The sequence below is a fragment of the Lissotriton vulgaris genome, chromosome 5 (genome assembly GCF_964263255.1).
Source record: "Lissotriton vulgaris chromosome 5, aLisVul1.2, whole genome shotgun sequence".
NCBI lineage: Eukaryota > Metazoa > Chordata > Amphibia > Caudata > Salamandridae > Lissotriton > Lissotriton vulgaris.
In genome coordinates this window covers 1,567,153,540-1,567,170,323 of record NC_141693.1, presented here as the reverse complement: position 1 = coordinate 1,567,170,323, position 16,784 = coordinate 1,567,153,540, and the positions used below count along the sequence as shown (strand labels likewise).

Sequence of the window (16,784 nt, the reverse complement as noted above, 5' to 3'; positions counted from 1 at the left end):
GGATTATGGCAGTGTCTTGAAAGAGAGTGTAATTGTACTACGAGACATGCTCACCTTCAAAAGAGTGTCTGATGGCTTTCCGACGAAGGTGGGATTCGAACCCACGCGTGCAGAGCACAATGGATTAGCAGTCCATCGCCTTAACCACTCGGCCACCTCTTCTGCCTTGGGGGCCTATATTTCATTTTTGGTGAAATTCTAACTATGTGCTAATTAAAAATAAGCATAAGTTTATCCTAGACTGTGTCAGAACGGCAAATGTATGGGGTGTTCAATAGACAGAGCACACGATATAGCAGAATTATCAAATCTATTCCATTTGGACTGTATTTTTAATAGTCATGATAACATGCTAGCATGTGAGTCGATCTTGCACAGTGAATAATGGAGCAGTGCAGTATCTACTTGGTTAGCACTAGATGGCTCAAATGGGGAGAAATGAAAACAGCGAGCTCCAGTGGCGCAATCGGTTAGCGCGCGGTACTTATACAGCAGTACTTGCACTAAGCCATGCTGAGGTTGTGAGTTCGAGCCTCACCTGGAGCAGTTGATTGGTTTTCATAAACCATTTCACTGAAAGGAAAGATTAGACTCAGAATAAAGACGGCTCTTGCTAGAGAGTCTTAACTTCTTTTCAGGATCTGCGTGTCCGACTCCTCCAGGTGCCAAATATCACATATCCTATGCGATGCTCCTTATAAACATTCAATGATGTACCATCTTGCATAGCATGCAAACACCACATCAGTGCATTTAAAAATACTTTTGTAGAATAATAAATATGATGAATACATTGTTGTCACGGGATAACCATAAACTGAGGAGCTGCAAACAGTGCTGTGTCAGCTACATACAATAAAATTTAACTCAAAGAAATATCAAAAGAAGAGCATCATCATATTAAAGTTTCTAGTCAACATAAGAGTTGCACCATAGCAGCTTATGGTGCTTTCTGCTCAGATTGTGCCTCCAATCCCACATTGACTTTTTTAGTTCTTTGCAATTTTAAAAAACAATTCCTGCTCAAAGCTAGCTTTTCAAAACCATTCAACCTATTACATTTATTTCTCTAACCTGTGAATGTGGTCCATGTTCTCTTTTCCTCATTCCCATCATGATACTCCCTTTCCGGAAACCAAGTTCACTTCTTTATCCAGCCCACCCATCCAAGGTCACCAAATCTATGAAGCAATTCTGCTTTTTCTCACATTCTCTCCATGTACAAGATACCTTGTATCAATTGAATGGACAGCAGGAGAGGTGAATATTTATGGTTAGTGGGGGTGGGGTTTTGAAGATTAACCTCATTTGACTAAGAGCCGGGGTATCTGGGAGAAAAAGTATTTTAAGGGGGATGAAGTTCATATCTCCTTGGTGAAATTTCTAGAGCCTTATTTCATCCTTTCTGTGGATGCAGACTCAGTCGGAACAGACGTCCTAGTCCTCGCTCTGCCTTTCAAAGGAACTCTAAATATGCATGGCTTATTTGGCTTTGCCCGGCAGGGCTTGCCCGGCGGGGTGAGAATGGCGTTTGTCAGGCGTTCGTCAGGCGATCGGAAGGGGTGAGGCAATAGTTTATGGTTCAATGGTTTTCATGAAGTCTTCTTGATAAGATGAAAGATGGAAAGGGAAGCTTGTCAATAAGCAAACTTAAGACAAGGTGTGACTCCTAGAAAGAATGACTTAAAAACAACATACAGAAACACACATATAAAAAGGCCCTGATGAGGCTTGAACTCATGACCCCTGGTTTACAAGACCAGTGCTCTGCCACTGAGCTACAAGGCCGGTCTGCCTGCAGTTTGTAAATCGCAACATGTATTCTTACTGCGGTATGAAGATATCTATGATTTTGAGACTCTGTATGGAAATGCAGTTGCATTTGAATGTCTACATGCGTGCACAAATCGAAGAGCATGCTTAAGACACTTTTCTTGAAAGTAGGAAAAACTCCATTTTGATTTGAGAACATAAGAGTATTCACATTTATGACCATACTGAAAGCTCTAGTGAGTATGTCCGCAATCAGTGACAGATAGAGAACTCACTTATTAGAAGTGATCTGTCTCTGTGGGGCAGACAAATGTAAACACTCATACACTTGAGACGGCTGAAACTTTAGGAGTAAGAAATGCTTTTTTATCAGTCTATCTATCCAAACTGGTTGGAAGGCCAGGAGTGAGGAATAGGCAATCCTCTGGACACTTCATGAAAGATCTAATTTCAATTAAGCACAAAATAATTCCCTTTATTTGACATAAATGCCATAATGGAATAGTCAGTTGGGCCCTTCTAGTGGATTATGGCAGTGTCTTGAAAGAGAGTGTAATTGTACTACAAGACATGCTCACCTTCAAAAGAGTGTCTGATGGCTTTCCGACGAAGGTGGGATTCGAACCCACGCGTGCAGAGCACAATGGATTAGCAGTCCATCGCCTTAACCACTCGGCCACCTCGTCTGCCTTAGGAGCTTATATTTCATTTTTGGTGAAATTCTAACTATGTGCTAATTAAAAATAAGCATAAGTTTATCCTAGACTGTTTCAGAACGGCAAATGTATGGGGTGTTCAATAGACAGAGCACACGATATAGCAGAATTATCAAATCTATTCCATTTGGACTGTATTTTTAATAGTCATGATAACATGCTAGCATGTGAGTCGATCTTGCACAGTGAATAATGGAGCAGTGCAGTATCTACTTGGTTAGCACTAGATGGCTCAAATGGGGAGAAATGAAAACAGTGATCTCCAGTGGCGCAATCGGTTAGCGCGCGGTACTTATACAGCAGTACTTGCACTGAGCCATGCCGAGGTTGTGAGTTCGAGCCTCACCTGGAGCAGTTGATTGGTTTTCATAAACCATTTCACTAAAAGTAAAGATTAGACTCAGAATAAAGACGGCTCTTGCTATAGAGTCTTAACTTCTTTTCAGGATCTGCGTGTCCGACTCCTCCAGGTGCCAAATATCACATATCCTATGCGATGCTCCTTATAAACATTCAATGATGTACCATCTTGCATAGCATGCAAACACCACATCAGTGCATTTAAAAATACTCTTGTAGAATAATAAATATGATGAATACATTGTTGTCACGGGATAACCATAAACTGAGGAGCTGCAAACAGTGCTGTGTCAGCTACATACAATAAAATTTAACTCAAAGAAATATCAAAAGAAGAGCATCATCATATTAAAGTTTCTAGTCAACATAAGAGTTGCACCATAGCAGCTTATGGTGCTTTCTGCTCAGATTGTGCCTCCAATCCCACATTGACTTTTTTAGTTCTTTGCAATTTTAAAAAACAATTCCTGCTCAAAGCTAGCTTTTCAAAACCATTCAACCTATTACATTTATTTCTCTAACCTGTGAATGTGGTCCATGTTCTCTTTTCCTCATTCCCATCATGATACTCCCTTTCCGGAAACCAAGTTCACTTCTTTATCCAGCCCACCCATCCAAAGTCACCAAATCTATGAAGCAATTCTGCTTTTTCTCACATTCTCTCCATGTACAAGATACCTTGTATCAATTGAATGGACAGCAGGAGAGGTGAATATTTATGGTTAGTGGGGGTGGGGTTTTGAAGATTAACCTCATTTGACTAAGAGCCGGGGTATCTGGGAGAAAAAGTATTTTAAGGGGGATGAAGTTCATATCTCCTTGTTGAAATTTCTAGAGCCTTATTTCATCCTTTCTGTGGATGCAGACTCAGTCGGAACAGACGTCCTAGTCCTCGCTCTGCCTTTCAAAGGAACTTTAAATATGCATGGCTTATTTGGCTTTGCCCGGCAGGGCTTGCCCGGCGGGGTGAGAATGGCGTTTGTCAGGCGTTCGTCAGGCGATCGGAAGGGGTGAGGCAATAGTTTATGGTTCAATGGTTTTCATGAAGTCTTCTTGATAAGATGAAAGATGGAAAGGGAAGCTTGTCAATAAGCAAACTTAAGACAAGGTGTGACTCCTAGAAAGAATGACTTGAAAACAACATACAGAAACACACATATAAAAAGGCCCTGATGAGGCTTGAACTCTCATGACCCCTGGTTTACAAGACCAGTGCTCTGCCACTGAGCTACAAGGCCGGTCTGCCTGCAGTTTGTAAATCGCAACATGTATTCTTACTGCGGTATGAAGATATCTATGATTTTGAGACTCTGTATGGAAATGCAGTTGCATTTGAATGTCTACATGCGTGCACAAATCGAAGAGCATGCTTAAGACACTTTTCTTGAAAGTAGGAAAAACTCCATTTTGATTTGAGAACATAAGAGTATTCACATTTATGACCATACTGAAAGCTCTAGTGAGTATGTCCGCAATCAGTGACAGATAGAGAACTCACTTATTAGAAGTGATCTGTCTCTGTGGGGCAGACAAATGTAAACACTCATACACTTGAGACGGCTGAAACTTTAGGAGTAAGAAATGCTTTCTTATCAGTCTATCTATCCAAACTGGTTGGAAGGCCAGGAGTGAGGAATAGGCGATCCTCTGGACACTTCATGAAAGATCTAATTTCAATTAAGCACAAAATAATTCCCTTTATTTGACATAAATGCCATAATGGAATAGTCAGTTGGGCCCTTCTAGTGGATTATGGCAGTGTCTTGAAAGAGAGTGTAATTGTACTACAAGACATGCTCACCTTCAAAAGAGTGTCTGATGGCTTTCCGACGAAGGTGGGATTCGAACCCACGCGTGCAGAGCACAATGGATTAGCAGTCCATCGCCTTAACCACTCGGCCACCTCGTCTGCCTTAGGAGCCTATATTTCATTTTTGGTGAAATTCTAACTATGTGCTAATTAAAAATAAGCATAAGTTTATCCTAGACTGTTTCAGAACGGCAAATGTATGGGGTGTTCAATAGACAGAGCACACGATATAGCAGAATTATCAAATCTATTCCATTTGGACTGTATTTTTAATAGTCATGATAACATGCTAGCATGTGAGTCGATCTTGCACAGTGAATAATGGAGCAGTGCAGTATCTACTTGGTTAGCACTAGATGGCTCAAATGGGGAGAAATGAAAACAGTGATCTCCAGTGGCGCAATCGGTTAGCGCGCGGTACTTATACAGCAGTACTTGCACTGAGCCATGCCGAGGTTGTGAGTTCGAGCCTCACCTGGAGCAGTTGATTGGTTTTCATAAACCATTTCACTAAAAGTAAAGATTAGACTCAGAATAAAGACGGCTCTTGCTATAGAGTCTTAACTTCTTTTCAGGATCTGCGTGTCCGACTCCTCCAGGTGCCAAATATCACATATCCTATGCGATGCTCCTTATAAACATTCAATGATGTACCATCTTGCATAGCATGCAAACACCACATCAGTGCATTTAAAAATACTTTTGTAGAATAATAAATATGATGAATACATTGTTGTCACGGGATAACCATAAACTGAGGAGCTGCAAACAGTGCTGTGTCAGCTACATACAATAAAATTTAACTCAAAGAAATATCAAAAGAAGAGCATCATCATATTAAAGTTTCTAGTCAACATAAGAGTTGCACCATAGCAGCTTATGGTGCTTTCTGCTCAGATTGTGCCTCCAATCCCACATTGACTTTTTTAGTTCTTTGCAATTTTAAAAAACAATTCCTGCTCAAAGCTAGCTTTTCAAAACCATTCAACCTATTACATTTATTTCTCTAACCTGTGAATGTGGTCCATGTTCTCTTTTCCTCATTCCCATCATGATACTCCCTTTCCGGAAACCAAGTTCACTTCTTTATCCAGCCCACCCATCCAAGGTCACCAAATCTATGAAGCAATTCTGCTTTTTCTCACATTCTCTCCATGTACAAGATACCTTGTATCAATTGAATGGACAGCAGGAGAGGTGAATATTTATGGTTAGTGGGGGTGGGGTTTTGAAGATTAACCTCATTTGACTAAGAGCCGGGGTATCTGGGAGAAAAAGTATTTTAAGGGGGATGAAGTTCATATCTCCTTGGTGAAATTTCTAGAGCCTTATTTCATCCTTTCTGTGGATGCAGACTCAGTCGGAACAGACGTCCTAGTCCTCGCTCTGCCTTTCAAAGGAACTCTAAATATGCATGGCTTATTTGGCTTTGCCCGGCAGGGCTTGCCCGACGGGGTGAGAATGGCGTTTGTCAGGCGTTCGTCAGGCGATCGGAAGGGGTGAGGCAATAGTTTATGGTTTAATGTTTTTCATGAAGTCTTCTTGATAAGATGAAAGATGGAAAGGGAAGCTTGTCAATAAGCAAACTTAAGACAAGGTGTGACTCCTAGAAAGAATGACTTAAAAACAACATACAGAAACACACATATAAAAAGGCCCTGATGAGGCTTGAACTCATGACCCCTGGTTTACAAGACCAGTGCTCTGCCACTGAGCTACAAGGCCGGTATGCCTGCAGTTTGTAAATCGCAACATGTATTCTTACTGCGGTATGAAGATATCTATGATTTTGAGACTCTGTATGGAAATGCAGTTGCATTTGAATGTCTACATGCGTGCACAAATCGAAGAGCATGCTTAAGACACTTTTCTTGAAAGTAGGAAAAACTCCATTTTGATTTGAGAACATAAGAGTATTCACATTTATGACCATACTGAAAGCTCTAGTGAGTATGTCCGCAATCAGTGACAGATAGAGAACTCACTTATTAGAAGTGATCTGTCTCTGTGGGGCAGACAAATGTAAACACTCATACACTTGAGACGGCTGAAACTTTAGGAGTAAGAAATGCTTTTTTATCAGTCTATCTATCCAAACTGGTTGGAAGGCCAGGAGTGAGGAATAGGCAATCCTCTGGACACTTCATGAAAGATCTAATTTCAATTAAGCACAAAATACTTCCCTTTATTTGACATAAATGCCATAATGGAATAGTCAGTTGGGCCCTTCTAGTGGATTATGGCAGTGTCTTGAAAGAGAGTGTAATTGTACTACAAGACATGCTCACCTTCAAAAGAGTGTCTGATGGCTTTCCGACGAAGGTGGGATTCGAACCCACGCGTGCAGAGCACAATGGATTAGCAGTCCATCGCCTTAACCACTCGGCCACCTCGTCTGCCTTAGGAGCCTATATTTCATTTTTGGTGAAATTCTAACTATGTGCTAATTAAAAATAAGCATAAGTTTATCCTAGACTGTGTCAGAACGGCAAATGTATGGGGTGTTCAATAGACAGAGCACACGATATAGCAGAATTATCAAATCTATTCCATTTGGACTGTATTTTTAATAGTCATGATAACATGCTAGCATGTGAGTCGATCTTGCACAGTGAATAATGGAGCAGTGCAGTATCTACTTGGTTAGCACTAGATGGCTCAAATGGGGAGAAATGAAAACAGTGAGCTCCAGTGGCGCAATCGGTTAGCGCGCGGTACTTATACAGCAGTACTTGCACTGAGCCATGCCGAGGTTGTGAGTTCGAGCCTCACCTGGAGCAGTTGATTGGTTTTCATAAACCATTTCACTAAAAGTAAAGATTAGACTCAGAATAAAGACGGCTCTTGCTATAGAGTCTTAACTTCTTTTCAGGATCTGCGTGTCCGACTCCTCCAGGTGCCAAATATCACATATCCTATGCGATGCTCCTTATAAACATTCAATGATGTACCATCTTGCATAGCATGCAAACACCACATCAGTGCATTTAAAAATACTTTTGTAGAATAATAAATATGATGAATACATTGTTGTCACGGGATAACCATAAACTGAGGAGCTGCAAACAGTGCTGTGTCAGCTACATACAATAAAATGTAACTCAAAGAAATATCAAAAGAAGAGCATCATCATATTAAAGTTTCTAGTCAACATAAGAGTTGCACCATAGCAGCTTATGGTGCTTTCTGCTCAGATTGTGCCTTCAATCCCACATTGACTTTTTTAGTTCTTTGCAATTTTAAAAAACAATTCCTGCTCAAAGCTAGCTTTTCAAAACCATTCAACCTATTACATTTATTTCTCTAACCTGTGAATGTGGTCCATGTTCTCTTTTCCTCATTCCCATCATGATACTCCCTTTCCGGAAACCAAGTTCACTTCTTTATCCAGCCCACCCATCCAAAGTCACCAAATCTATGAAGCAATTCTGCTTTTTCTCACATTCTCTCCATGTACAAGATACCTTGTATCAATTGAATGGACAGCAGGAGAGGTGAATATTTATGGTTAGTGGGGGTGGGGTTTTGAAGATTAACCTCATTTGACTAAGAGCCGGGGTATCTGGGAGAAAAAGTATTTTAAGGGGGATGAAGTTCATATCTCCTTGGTGAAATTTCTAGAGCCTTATTTCATCCTTTCTGTGGATGCAGACTCAGTCGGAACAGACGTCCTAGTCCTCGCTCTGCCTTTCAAAGGAACTCTAAATATGCATGGCTTATTTGGCTTTGCCCGGCAGGGCTTGCCCGGCGGGGTGAGAATGGCGTTTGTCAGGCGTTCGTCAGGCGATCGGAAGGGGTGAGGCAATAGTTTATGGTTCAATGGTTTTCATGAAGTCTTCTTGATAAGATGAAAGATGGAAAGGGAAGCTTGTCAATAAGCAAACTTAAGACAAGGTGTGACTCCTAGAAAGAATGACTTGAAAACAACATACAGAAACACACATATAAAAAGGCCCTGATGAGGCTTGAATTCATGACCCCTGGTTTACAAGACCAGTGCTCTGCCACTGTGCTACAAGGCCAGTCTGCCTGCAGTTTGTAAATCGCAACATGTATTCTTACTGCGGTATGAAGATATCTATGATTTTGAGACTCTGTATGGAAATGCAGTTGCATTTGAATGTCTACATGCGTGCACAAATCGAAGAGCATGCTTAAGACACTTTTCTTGAAAGTAGGAAAAACTCCATTTTGATTTGAGAACATAAGAGTATTCACATTTATGACCATACTGAAAGCTCTAGTGAGTATGTCCGCAATCAGTGACAGATAGAGAACTCACTTATTAGAAGTGATCTGTCTCTGTGGGGCAGACAAATGTAAACACTCATACACTTGAGACGGCTGAAACTTTAGGAGTAAGAAATGCTTTCTTATCAGTCTATCTATCCAAACTGGTTGGAAGGCCAGGAGTGAGGAATAGGCAATCCTCTGGACACTTCATGAAAGATCTAATTTCAATTAAGCACAAAATACTTCCCTTTATTTGACATAAATGCCATAATGGAATAGTCAGTTGGGCCCTTCTAGTGGATTATGGCAGTGTCTTGAAAGAGAGTGTAATTGTACTACAAGACATGCTCACCTTCAAAAGAGTGTCTGATGGCTTTCCGACGAAGGTGGGATTCGAACCCACGCGTGCAGAGCACAATGGATTAGCAGTCCATTGCCTTAACCACTCGGCCACCTCGTCTGCCTTAGGAGCCTATATTTCATTTTTGGTGAAATTCTAACTATGTGCTAATTAAAAATAAGCATAAGTTTATCCTAGACTGTGTCAGAACGGCAAATGTATGGGGTGTTCAATAGACAGAGCACACGATATAGCAGAATTATCAAATCTATTCCATTTGGACTGTATTTTTAATAGTCATGATAACATGCTAGCATGTGAGTCGATCTTGCACAGTGAATAATGGAGCAGTGCAGTATCTACTTGGTTAGCACTAGATGGCTCAAATGGGGAGAAATGAAAACAGTGAGCTCCAGTGGCGCAATCGGTTAGTGCGCGGTACTTATACAGCAGTACTTGCACTGAGCCATGCCGAGGTTGTGAGTTCGAGCCTCACCTGGAGCAGTTGATTGGTTTTCATAAACCATTTCACTAAAAGTAAAGATTAGACTCAGAATAAAGACGGCTCTTGCTATAGAGTCTTAACTTCTTTTCAGGATCTGCGTGTCCGACTCCTCCAGGTGCCAAATATCACATATCCTATGCGATGCTCCTTATAAACATTCAATGATGTACCATCTTGCATAGCATGCAAACACCACATCAGTGCATTTAAAAATACTTTTGTAGAATAATAAATATGATGAATACATTGTTGTCACGGGATAACCATAAACTGAGGAGCTGCAAACAGTGCTGTGTCAGCTACATACAATAAAATGTAACTCAAAGAAATATCAAAAGAAGAGCATCATCATATTAAAGTTTCTAGTCAACATAAGAGTTGCACCATAGCAGCTTATGGTGCTTTCTGCTCAGATTGTGCCTCCAATCCCACATTGACTTTTTTAGTTCTTTGCAATTTTAAAAAACAATTCCTGCTCAAAGCTAGCTTTTCAAAACCATTCAACCTATTACATTTATTTCTCTAACCTGTGAATGTGGTCCATGTTCTCTTTTCCTCATTCCCATCATGATACTCCCTTTCCGGAAACCAAGTTCACTTCTTTATCCAGCCCACCCATCCAAGGTCACCAAATCTATGAAGCAATTCTGCTTTTTCTCACATTCTCTCCATGTACAAGATACCTTGTATCAATTGAATGGACAGCAGGAGAGGTGAATATTTATGGTTAGTGGGGGTGGGGTTTTGAAGATTAACCTCATTTGACTAAGAGCCGGGGTATCTGGGAGAAAAAGTATTTTAAGGGGGATGAAGTTCATATCTCCTTGTTGAAATTTCTAGAGCCTTATTTCATCCTTTCTGTGGATGCAGACTCAGTCGGAACAGACGTCCTAGTCCTCGCTCTGCCTTTCAAAGGAACTTTAAATATGCATGGCTTATTTGGCTTTGCCCGGCAGGGCTTGCCCGGCGGGGTGAGAATGGCGTTTGTCAGGCGTTCGTCAGGCGATCGGAAGGGGTGAGGCAATAGTTTATGGTTCAATGGTTTTCATGAAGTCTTCTTGATAAGATGAAAGATGGAAAGGGAAGCTTGTCAATAAGCAAACTTAAGACAAGGTGTGACTCCTAGAAAGAATGACTTGAAAACAACATACAGAAACACACATATAAAAAGGCCCTGATGAGGCTTGAACTCTCATGACCCCTGGTTTACAAGACCAGTGCTCTGCCACTGAGCTACAAGGCCGGTCTGCCTGCAGTTTGTAAATCGCAACATGTATTCTTACTGCGGTATGAAGATATCTATGATTTTGAGACTCTGTATGGAAATGCAGTTGCATTTGAATGTCTACATGCGTGCACAAATCGAAGAGCATGCTTAAGACACTTTTCTTGAAAGTAGGAAAAACTCCATTTTGATTTGAGAACATAAGAGTATTCACATTTATGACCATACTGAAAGCTCTAGTGAGTATGTCCGCAATCAGTGACAGATAGAGAACTCACTTATTAGAAGTGATCTGTCTCTGTGGGGCAGACAAATGTAAACACTCATACACTTGAGACGGCTGAAACTTTAGGAGTAAGAAATGCTTTCTTATCAGTCTATCTATCCAAACTGGTTGGAAGGCCAGGAGTGAGGAATAGGCGATCCTCTGGACACTTCATGAAAGATCTAATTTCAATTAAGCACAAAATAATTCCCTTTATTTGACATAAATGCCATAATGGAATAGTCAGTTGGGCCCTTCTAGTGGATTATGGCAGTGTCTTGAAAGAGAGTGTAATTGTACTACAAGACATGCTCACCTTCAAAAGAGTGTCTGATGGCTTTCCGACGAAGGTGGGATTCGAACCCACGCGTGCAGAGCACAATGGATTAGCAGTCCATCGCCTTAACCACTCGGCCACCTCGTCTGCCTTAGGAGCCTATATTTCATTTTTGGTGAAATTCTAACTATGTGCTAATTAAAAATAAGCATAAGTTTATCCTAGACTGTTTCAGAACGGCAAATGTATGGGGTGTTCAATAGACAGAGCACACGATATAGCAGAATTATCAAATCTATTCCATTTGGACTGTATTTTTAATAGTCATGATAACATGCTAGCATGTGAGTCGATCTTGCACAGTGAATAATGGAGCAGTGCAGTATCTACTTGGTTAGCACTAGATGGCTCAAATGGGGAGAAATGAAAACAGTGATCTCCAGTGGCGCAATCGGTTAGCGCGCGGTACTTATACAGCAGTACTTGCACTGAGCCATGCCGAGGTTGTGAGTTCGAGCCTCACCTGGAGCAGTTGATTGGTTTTCATAAACCATTTCACTAAAAGTAAAGATTAGACTCAGAATAAAGACGGCTCTTGCTATAGAGTCTTAACTTCTTTTCAGGATCTGCGTGTCCGACTCCTCCAGGTGCCAAATATCACATATCCTATGCGATGCTCCTTATAAACATTCAATGATGTACCATCTTGCATAGCATGCAAACACCACATCAGTGCATTTAAAAATACTTTTGTAGAATAATAAATATGATGAATACATTGTTGTCACGGGATAACCATAAACTGAGGAGCTGCAAACAGTGCTGTGTCAGCTACATACAATAAAATTTAACTCAAAGAAATATCAAAAGAAGAGCATCATCATATTAAAGTTTCTAGTCAACATAAGAGTTGCACCATAGCAGCTTATGGTGCTTTCTGCTCAGATTGTGCCTCCAATCCCACATTGACTTTTTTAGTTCTTTGCAATTTTAAAAAACAATTCCTGCTCAAAGCTAGCTTTTCAAAACCATTCAACCTATTACATTTATTTCTCTAACCTGTGAATGTGGTCCATGTTCTCTTTTCCTCATTCCCATCATGATACTCCCTTTCCGGAAACCAAGTTCACTTCTTTATCCAGCCCACCCATCCAAGGTCACCAAATCTATGAAGCAATTCTGCTTTTTCTCACATTCTCTCCATGTACAAGATACCTTGTATCAATTGAATGGACAGCAGGAGAGGTGAATATTTATGGTTAGTGGGGGTGGGGTTTTGAAGATTAACCTCATTTGACTAAGAGCCGGGGTATCTGGGAGAAAAAGTATTTTAAGGGGGATGAAGTTCATATCTCCTTGGTGAAATTTCTAGAGCCTTATTTCATCCTTTCTGTGGATGCAGACTCAGTCGGAACAGACGTCCTAGTCCTCGCTCTGCCTTTCAAAGGAACTCTAAATATGCATGGCTTATTTGGCTTTGCCCGGCAGGGCTTGCCCGACGGGGTGAGAATGGCGTTTGTCAGGCGTTCGTCAGGCGATCGGAAGGGGTGAGGCAATAGTTTATGGTTTAATGGTTTTCATGAAGTCTTCTTGATAAGATGAAAGATGGAAAGGGAAGCTTGTCAATAAGCAAACTTAAGACAAGGTGTGACTCCTAGAAAGAATGACTTAAAAACAACATACAGAAACACACATATAAAAAGGCCCTGATGAGGCTTGAACTCATGACCCCTGGTTTACAAGACCAGTGCTCTGCCACTGAGCTACAAGGCCGGTATGCCTGCAGTTTGTAAATCGCAACATGTATTCTTACTGCGGTATGAAGATATCTATGATTTTGAGACTCTGTATGGAAATGCAGTTGCATTTGAATGTCTACATGCGTGCACAAATCGAAGAGCATGCTTAAGACACTTTTCTTGAAAGTAGGAAAAACTCCATTTTGATTTGAGAACATAAGAGTATTCACATTTATGACCATACTGAAAGCTCTAGTGAGTATGTCCGCAATCAGTGACAGATAGAGAACTCACTTATTAGAAGTGATCTGTCTCTGTGGGGCAGACAAATGTAAACACTCATACACTTGAGACGGCTGAAACTTTAGGAGTAAGAAATGCTTTTTTATCAGTCTATCTATCCAAACTGGTTGGAAGGCCAGGAGTGAGGAATAGGCAATCCTCTGGACACTTCATGAAAGATCTAATTTCAATTAAGCACAAAATACTTCCCTTTATTTGACATAAATGCCATAATGGAATAGTCAGTTGGGCCCTTCTAGTGGATTATGGCAGTGTCTTGAAAGAGAGTGTAATTGTACTACAAGACATGCTCACCTTCAAAAGAGTGTCTGATGGCTTTCCGACGAAGGTGGGATTCGAACCCACGCGTGCAGAGCACAATGGATTAGCAGTCCATCGCCTTAACCACTCGGCCACCTCGTCTGCCTTAGGAGCCTATATTTCATTTTTGGTGAAATTCTAACTATGTGCTAATTAAAAATAAGCATAAGTTTATCCTAGACTGTGTCAGAACGGCAAATGTATGGGGTGTTCAATAGACAGAGCACACGATATAGCAGAATTATCAAATCTATTCCATTTGGACTGTATTTTTAATAGTCATGATAACATGCTAGCATGTGAGTCGATCTTGCACAGTGAATAATGGAGCAGTGCAGTATCTACTTGGTTAGCACTAGATGGCTCAAATGGGGAGAAATGAAAACAGTGAGCTCCAGTGGCGCAATCGGTTAGCGCGCGGTACTTATACAGCAGTACTTGCACTGAGCCATGCCGAGGTTGTGAGTTCGAGCCTCACCTGGAGCAGTTGATTGGTTTTCATAAACCATTTCACTAAAAGTAAAGATTAGACTCAGAATAAAGACGGCTCTTGCTATAGAGTCTTAACTTCTTTTCAGGATCTGCGTGTCCGACTCCTCCAGGTGCCAAATATCACATATCCTATGCGATGCTCCTTATAAACATTCAATGATGTACCATCTTGCATAGCATGCAAACACCACATCAGTGCATTTAAAAATACTTTTGTAGAATAATAAATATGATGAATACATTGTTGTCACGGGATAACCATAAACTGAGGAGCTGCAAACAGTGCTGTGTCAGCTACATACAATAAAATGTAACTCAAAGAAATATCAAAAGAAGAGCATCATCATATTAAAGTTTCTAGTCAACATAAGAGTTGCACCATAGCAGCTTATGGTGCTTTCTGCTCAGATTGTGCCTTCAATCCCACATTGACTTTTTTAGTTCTTTGCAATTTTAAAAAACAATTCCTGCTCAAAGCTAGCTTTTCAAAACCATTCAACCTATTACATTTATTTCTCTAACCTGTGAATGTGGTCCATGTTCTCTTTTCCTCATTCCCATCATGATACTCCCTTTCCGGAAACCAAGTTCACTTCTTTATCCAGCCCACCCATCCAAAGTCACCAAATCTATGAAGCAATTCTGCTTTTTCTCACATTCTCTCCATGTACAAGATACCTTGTATCAATTGAATGGACAGCAGGAGAGGTGAATATTTATGGTTAGTGGGGGTGGGGTTTTGAAGATTAACCTCATTTGACTAAGAGCCGGGGTATCTGGGAGAAAAAGTATTTTAAGGGGGATGAAGTTCATATCTCCTTGGTGAAATTTCTAGAGCCTTATTTCATCCTTTCTGTGGATGCAGACTCAGTCGGAACAGACGTCCTAGTCCTCGCTCTGCCTTTCAAAGGAACTCTAAATATGCATGGCTTATTTGGCTTTGCCCGGCAGGGCTTGCCCGGCGGGGTGAGAATGGCGTTTGTCAGGCGTTCGTCAGGCGATCGGAAGGGGTGAGGCAATAGTTTATGGTTCAATGGTTTTCATGAAGTCTTCTTGATAAGATGAAAGATGGAAAGGGAAGCTTGTCAATAAGCAAACTTAAGACAAGGTGTGACTCCTAGAAAGAATGACTTGAAAACAACATACAGAAACACACATATAAAAAGGCCCTGATGAGGCTTGAATTCATGACCCCTGGTTTACAAGACCAGTGCTCTGCCACTGTGCTACAAGGCCAGTCTGCCTGCAGTTTGTAAATCGCAACATGTATTCTTACTGCGGTATGAAGATATCTATGATTTTGAGACTCTGTATGGAAATGCAGTTGCATTTGAATGTCTACATGCGTGCACAAATCGAAGAGCATGCTTAAGACACTTTTCTTGAAAGTAGGAAAAACTCCATTTTGATTTGAGAACATAAGAGTATTCACATTTATGACCATACTGAAAGCTCTAGTGAGTATGTCCGCAATCAGTGACAGATAGAGAACTCACTTATTAGAAGTGATCTGTCTCTGTGGGGCAGACAAATGTAAACACTCATACACTTGAGACGGCTGAAACTTTAGGAGTAAGAAATGCTTTCTTATCAGTCTATCTATCCAAACTGGTTGGAAGGCCAGGAGTGAGGAATAGGCAATCCTCTGGACACTTCATGAAAGATCTAATTTCAATTAAGCACAAAATACTTCCCTTTATTTGACATAAATGCCATAATGGAATAGTCAGTTGGGCCCTTCTAGTGGATTATGGCAGTGTCTTGAAAGAGAGTGTAATTGTACTACAAGACATGCTCACCTTCAAAAGAGTGTCTGATGGCTTTCCGACGAAGGTGGGATTCGAACCCACGCGTGCAGAGCACAATGGATTAGCAGTCCATCGCCTTAACCACTCGGCCACCTCGTCTGCCTTAGGAGCTTATATTTCATTTTTCGTGAAATTCTAACTATGTGCTAATTAAAAATAAGCATAAGTTTATCCTAGACTGTTTCAGAACGGCAAATGTATGGGGTGTTCAATAGACAGAGCACACGATATAGCAGAATTATCAAATCTATTCCATTTGGACTGTATTTTTAATAGTCATGATAACATGCTAGCATGTGAGTCGATCTTGCACAGTGAATAATGGAGCAGTGCAGTATCTACTTGGTTAGCACTAGATGGCTCAAATGGGGAGAAATGAAAACAGTGATCTCCAGTGGCGCAATCGGTTAGCGCGCGGTACTTATACAGCAGTACTTGCACTGAGCCATGCCGAGGTTGTGAGTTCGAGCCTCACCTGGAGCAGTTGATTGGTTTTCATAAACCATTTCACTAAAAGTAAAGATTAGACTCAGAATAAAGACGGCTCTTGCTATAGAGTCTTAACTTCTTTTCAGGATCTGCGTGTCCGACTCCTCCAGGTGCCAAATATCACATATCCTATGCGATGCTCCTTATAA

General features: G+C 40.9%; 21 non-coding genes across 21 annotated transcripts; 8 read left to right on the top strand and 13 right to left on the bottom strand.

The window, feature by feature from the left end:
• Positions 1–80: 80 nt before the first annotated feature.
• Positions 81–162, bottom strand: TRNAS-GCU (transfer RNA serine (anticodon GCU)). Its single transcript has one exon. It is a non-coding gene; the product is annotated as a tRNA-Ser (tRNA).
• Positions 163–451: 289 nt separating this feature from the next.
• On the top strand, positions 452–546 carry TRNAI-UAU (transfer RNA isoleucine (anticodon UAU)). The gene is made up of 2 exons: positions 452–489; positions 511–546. It is a non-coding gene; the product is annotated as a tRNA-Ile (tRNA).
• Positions 547–1,716: 1,170 nt separating this feature from the next.
• On the bottom strand, positions 1,717–1,788 carry TRNAT-UGU (transfer RNA threonine (anticodon UGU)). The gene has a single exon. It is a non-coding gene; the product is annotated as a tRNA-Thr (tRNA).
• Positions 1,789–2,377: 589 nt separating this feature from the next.
• TRNAS-GCU (transfer RNA serine (anticodon GCU)) lies at positions 2,378–2,459 on the bottom strand. The gene has a single exon. It is a non-coding gene; the product is annotated as a tRNA-Ser (tRNA).
• A 289-nt stretch (positions 2,460–2,748) lies between these two features.
• Positions 2,749–2,843, top strand: TRNAI-UAU (transfer RNA isoleucine (anticodon UAU)). The gene is made up of 2 exons: positions 2,749–2,786; positions 2,808–2,843. It is a non-coding gene; the product is annotated as a tRNA-Ile (tRNA).
• Positions 2,844–4,013: 1,170 nt separating this feature from the next.
• On the bottom strand, positions 4,014–4,087 carry TRNAT-UGU (transfer RNA threonine (anticodon UGU)). The gene has a single exon. It is a non-coding gene; the product is annotated as a tRNA-Thr (tRNA).
• A 589-nt stretch (positions 4,088–4,676) lies between these two features.
• TRNAS-GCU (transfer RNA serine (anticodon GCU)) lies at positions 4,677–4,758 on the bottom strand. Its single transcript has one exon. It is a non-coding gene; the product is annotated as a tRNA-Ser (tRNA).
• A 289-nt stretch (positions 4,759–5,047) lies between these two features.
• On the top strand, positions 5,048–5,142 carry TRNAI-UAU (transfer RNA isoleucine (anticodon UAU)). The gene is made up of 2 exons: positions 5,048–5,085; positions 5,107–5,142. It is a non-coding gene; the product is annotated as a tRNA-Ile (tRNA).
• A 1,170-nt stretch (positions 5,143–6,312) lies between these two features.
• Positions 6,313–6,384, bottom strand: TRNAT-UGU (transfer RNA threonine (anticodon UGU)). The gene has a single exon. It is a non-coding gene; the product is annotated as a tRNA-Thr (tRNA).
• Positions 6,385–6,973: 589 nt separating this feature from the next.
• TRNAS-GCU (transfer RNA serine (anticodon GCU)) lies at positions 6,974–7,055 on the bottom strand. The gene has a single exon. It is a non-coding gene; the product is annotated as a tRNA-Ser (tRNA).
• Positions 7,056–7,344: 289 nt separating this feature from the next.
• Positions 7,345–7,439, top strand: TRNAI-UAU (transfer RNA isoleucine (anticodon UAU)). Its single transcript has 2 exons — positions 7,345–7,382; positions 7,404–7,439. It is a non-coding gene; the product is annotated as a tRNA-Ile (tRNA).
• Positions 7,440–9,270: 1,831 nt separating this feature from the next.
• TRNAS-GCU (transfer RNA serine (anticodon GCU)) lies at positions 9,271–9,352 on the bottom strand. The gene has a single exon. It is a non-coding gene; the product is annotated as a tRNA-Ser (tRNA).
• A 289-nt stretch (positions 9,353–9,641) lies between these two features.
• Positions 9,642–9,736, top strand: TRNAI-UAU (transfer RNA isoleucine (anticodon UAU)). Its single transcript has 2 exons — positions 9,642–9,679; positions 9,701–9,736. It is a non-coding gene; the product is annotated as a tRNA-Ile (tRNA).
• Positions 9,737–10,906: 1,170 nt separating this feature from the next.
• TRNAT-UGU (transfer RNA threonine (anticodon UGU)) lies at positions 10,907–10,980 on the bottom strand. Its single transcript has one exon. It is a non-coding gene; the product is annotated as a tRNA-Thr (tRNA).
• A 589-nt stretch (positions 10,981–11,569) lies between these two features.
• Positions 11,570–11,651, bottom strand: TRNAS-GCU (transfer RNA serine (anticodon GCU)). Its single transcript has one exon. It is a non-coding gene; the product is annotated as a tRNA-Ser (tRNA).
• A 289-nt stretch (positions 11,652–11,940) lies between these two features.
• Positions 11,941–12,035, top strand: TRNAI-UAU (transfer RNA isoleucine (anticodon UAU)). Its single transcript has 2 exons — positions 11,941–11,978; positions 12,000–12,035. It is a non-coding gene; the product is annotated as a tRNA-Ile (tRNA).
• Positions 12,036–13,205: 1,170 nt separating this feature from the next.
• TRNAT-UGU (transfer RNA threonine (anticodon UGU)) lies at positions 13,206–13,277 on the bottom strand. Its single transcript has one exon. It is a non-coding gene; the product is annotated as a tRNA-Thr (tRNA).
• Positions 13,278–13,866: 589 nt separating this feature from the next.
• Positions 13,867–13,948, bottom strand: TRNAS-GCU (transfer RNA serine (anticodon GCU)). The gene has a single exon. It is a non-coding gene; the product is annotated as a tRNA-Ser (tRNA).
• Positions 13,949–14,237: 289 nt separating this feature from the next.
• Positions 14,238–14,332, top strand: TRNAI-UAU (transfer RNA isoleucine (anticodon UAU)). The gene is made up of 2 exons: positions 14,238–14,275; positions 14,297–14,332. It is a non-coding gene; the product is annotated as a tRNA-Ile (tRNA).
• Positions 14,333–16,163: 1,831 nt separating this feature from the next.
• Positions 16,164–16,245, bottom strand: TRNAS-GCU (transfer RNA serine (anticodon GCU)). Its single transcript has one exon. It is a non-coding gene; the product is annotated as a tRNA-Ser (tRNA).
• Positions 16,246–16,534: 289 nt separating this feature from the next.
• Positions 16,535–16,629, top strand: TRNAI-UAU (transfer RNA isoleucine (anticodon UAU)). Its single transcript has 2 exons — positions 16,535–16,572; positions 16,594–16,629. It is a non-coding gene; the product is annotated as a tRNA-Ile (tRNA).
• The last annotated feature ends 155 nt before the right edge of the window (positions 16,630–16,784 follow it).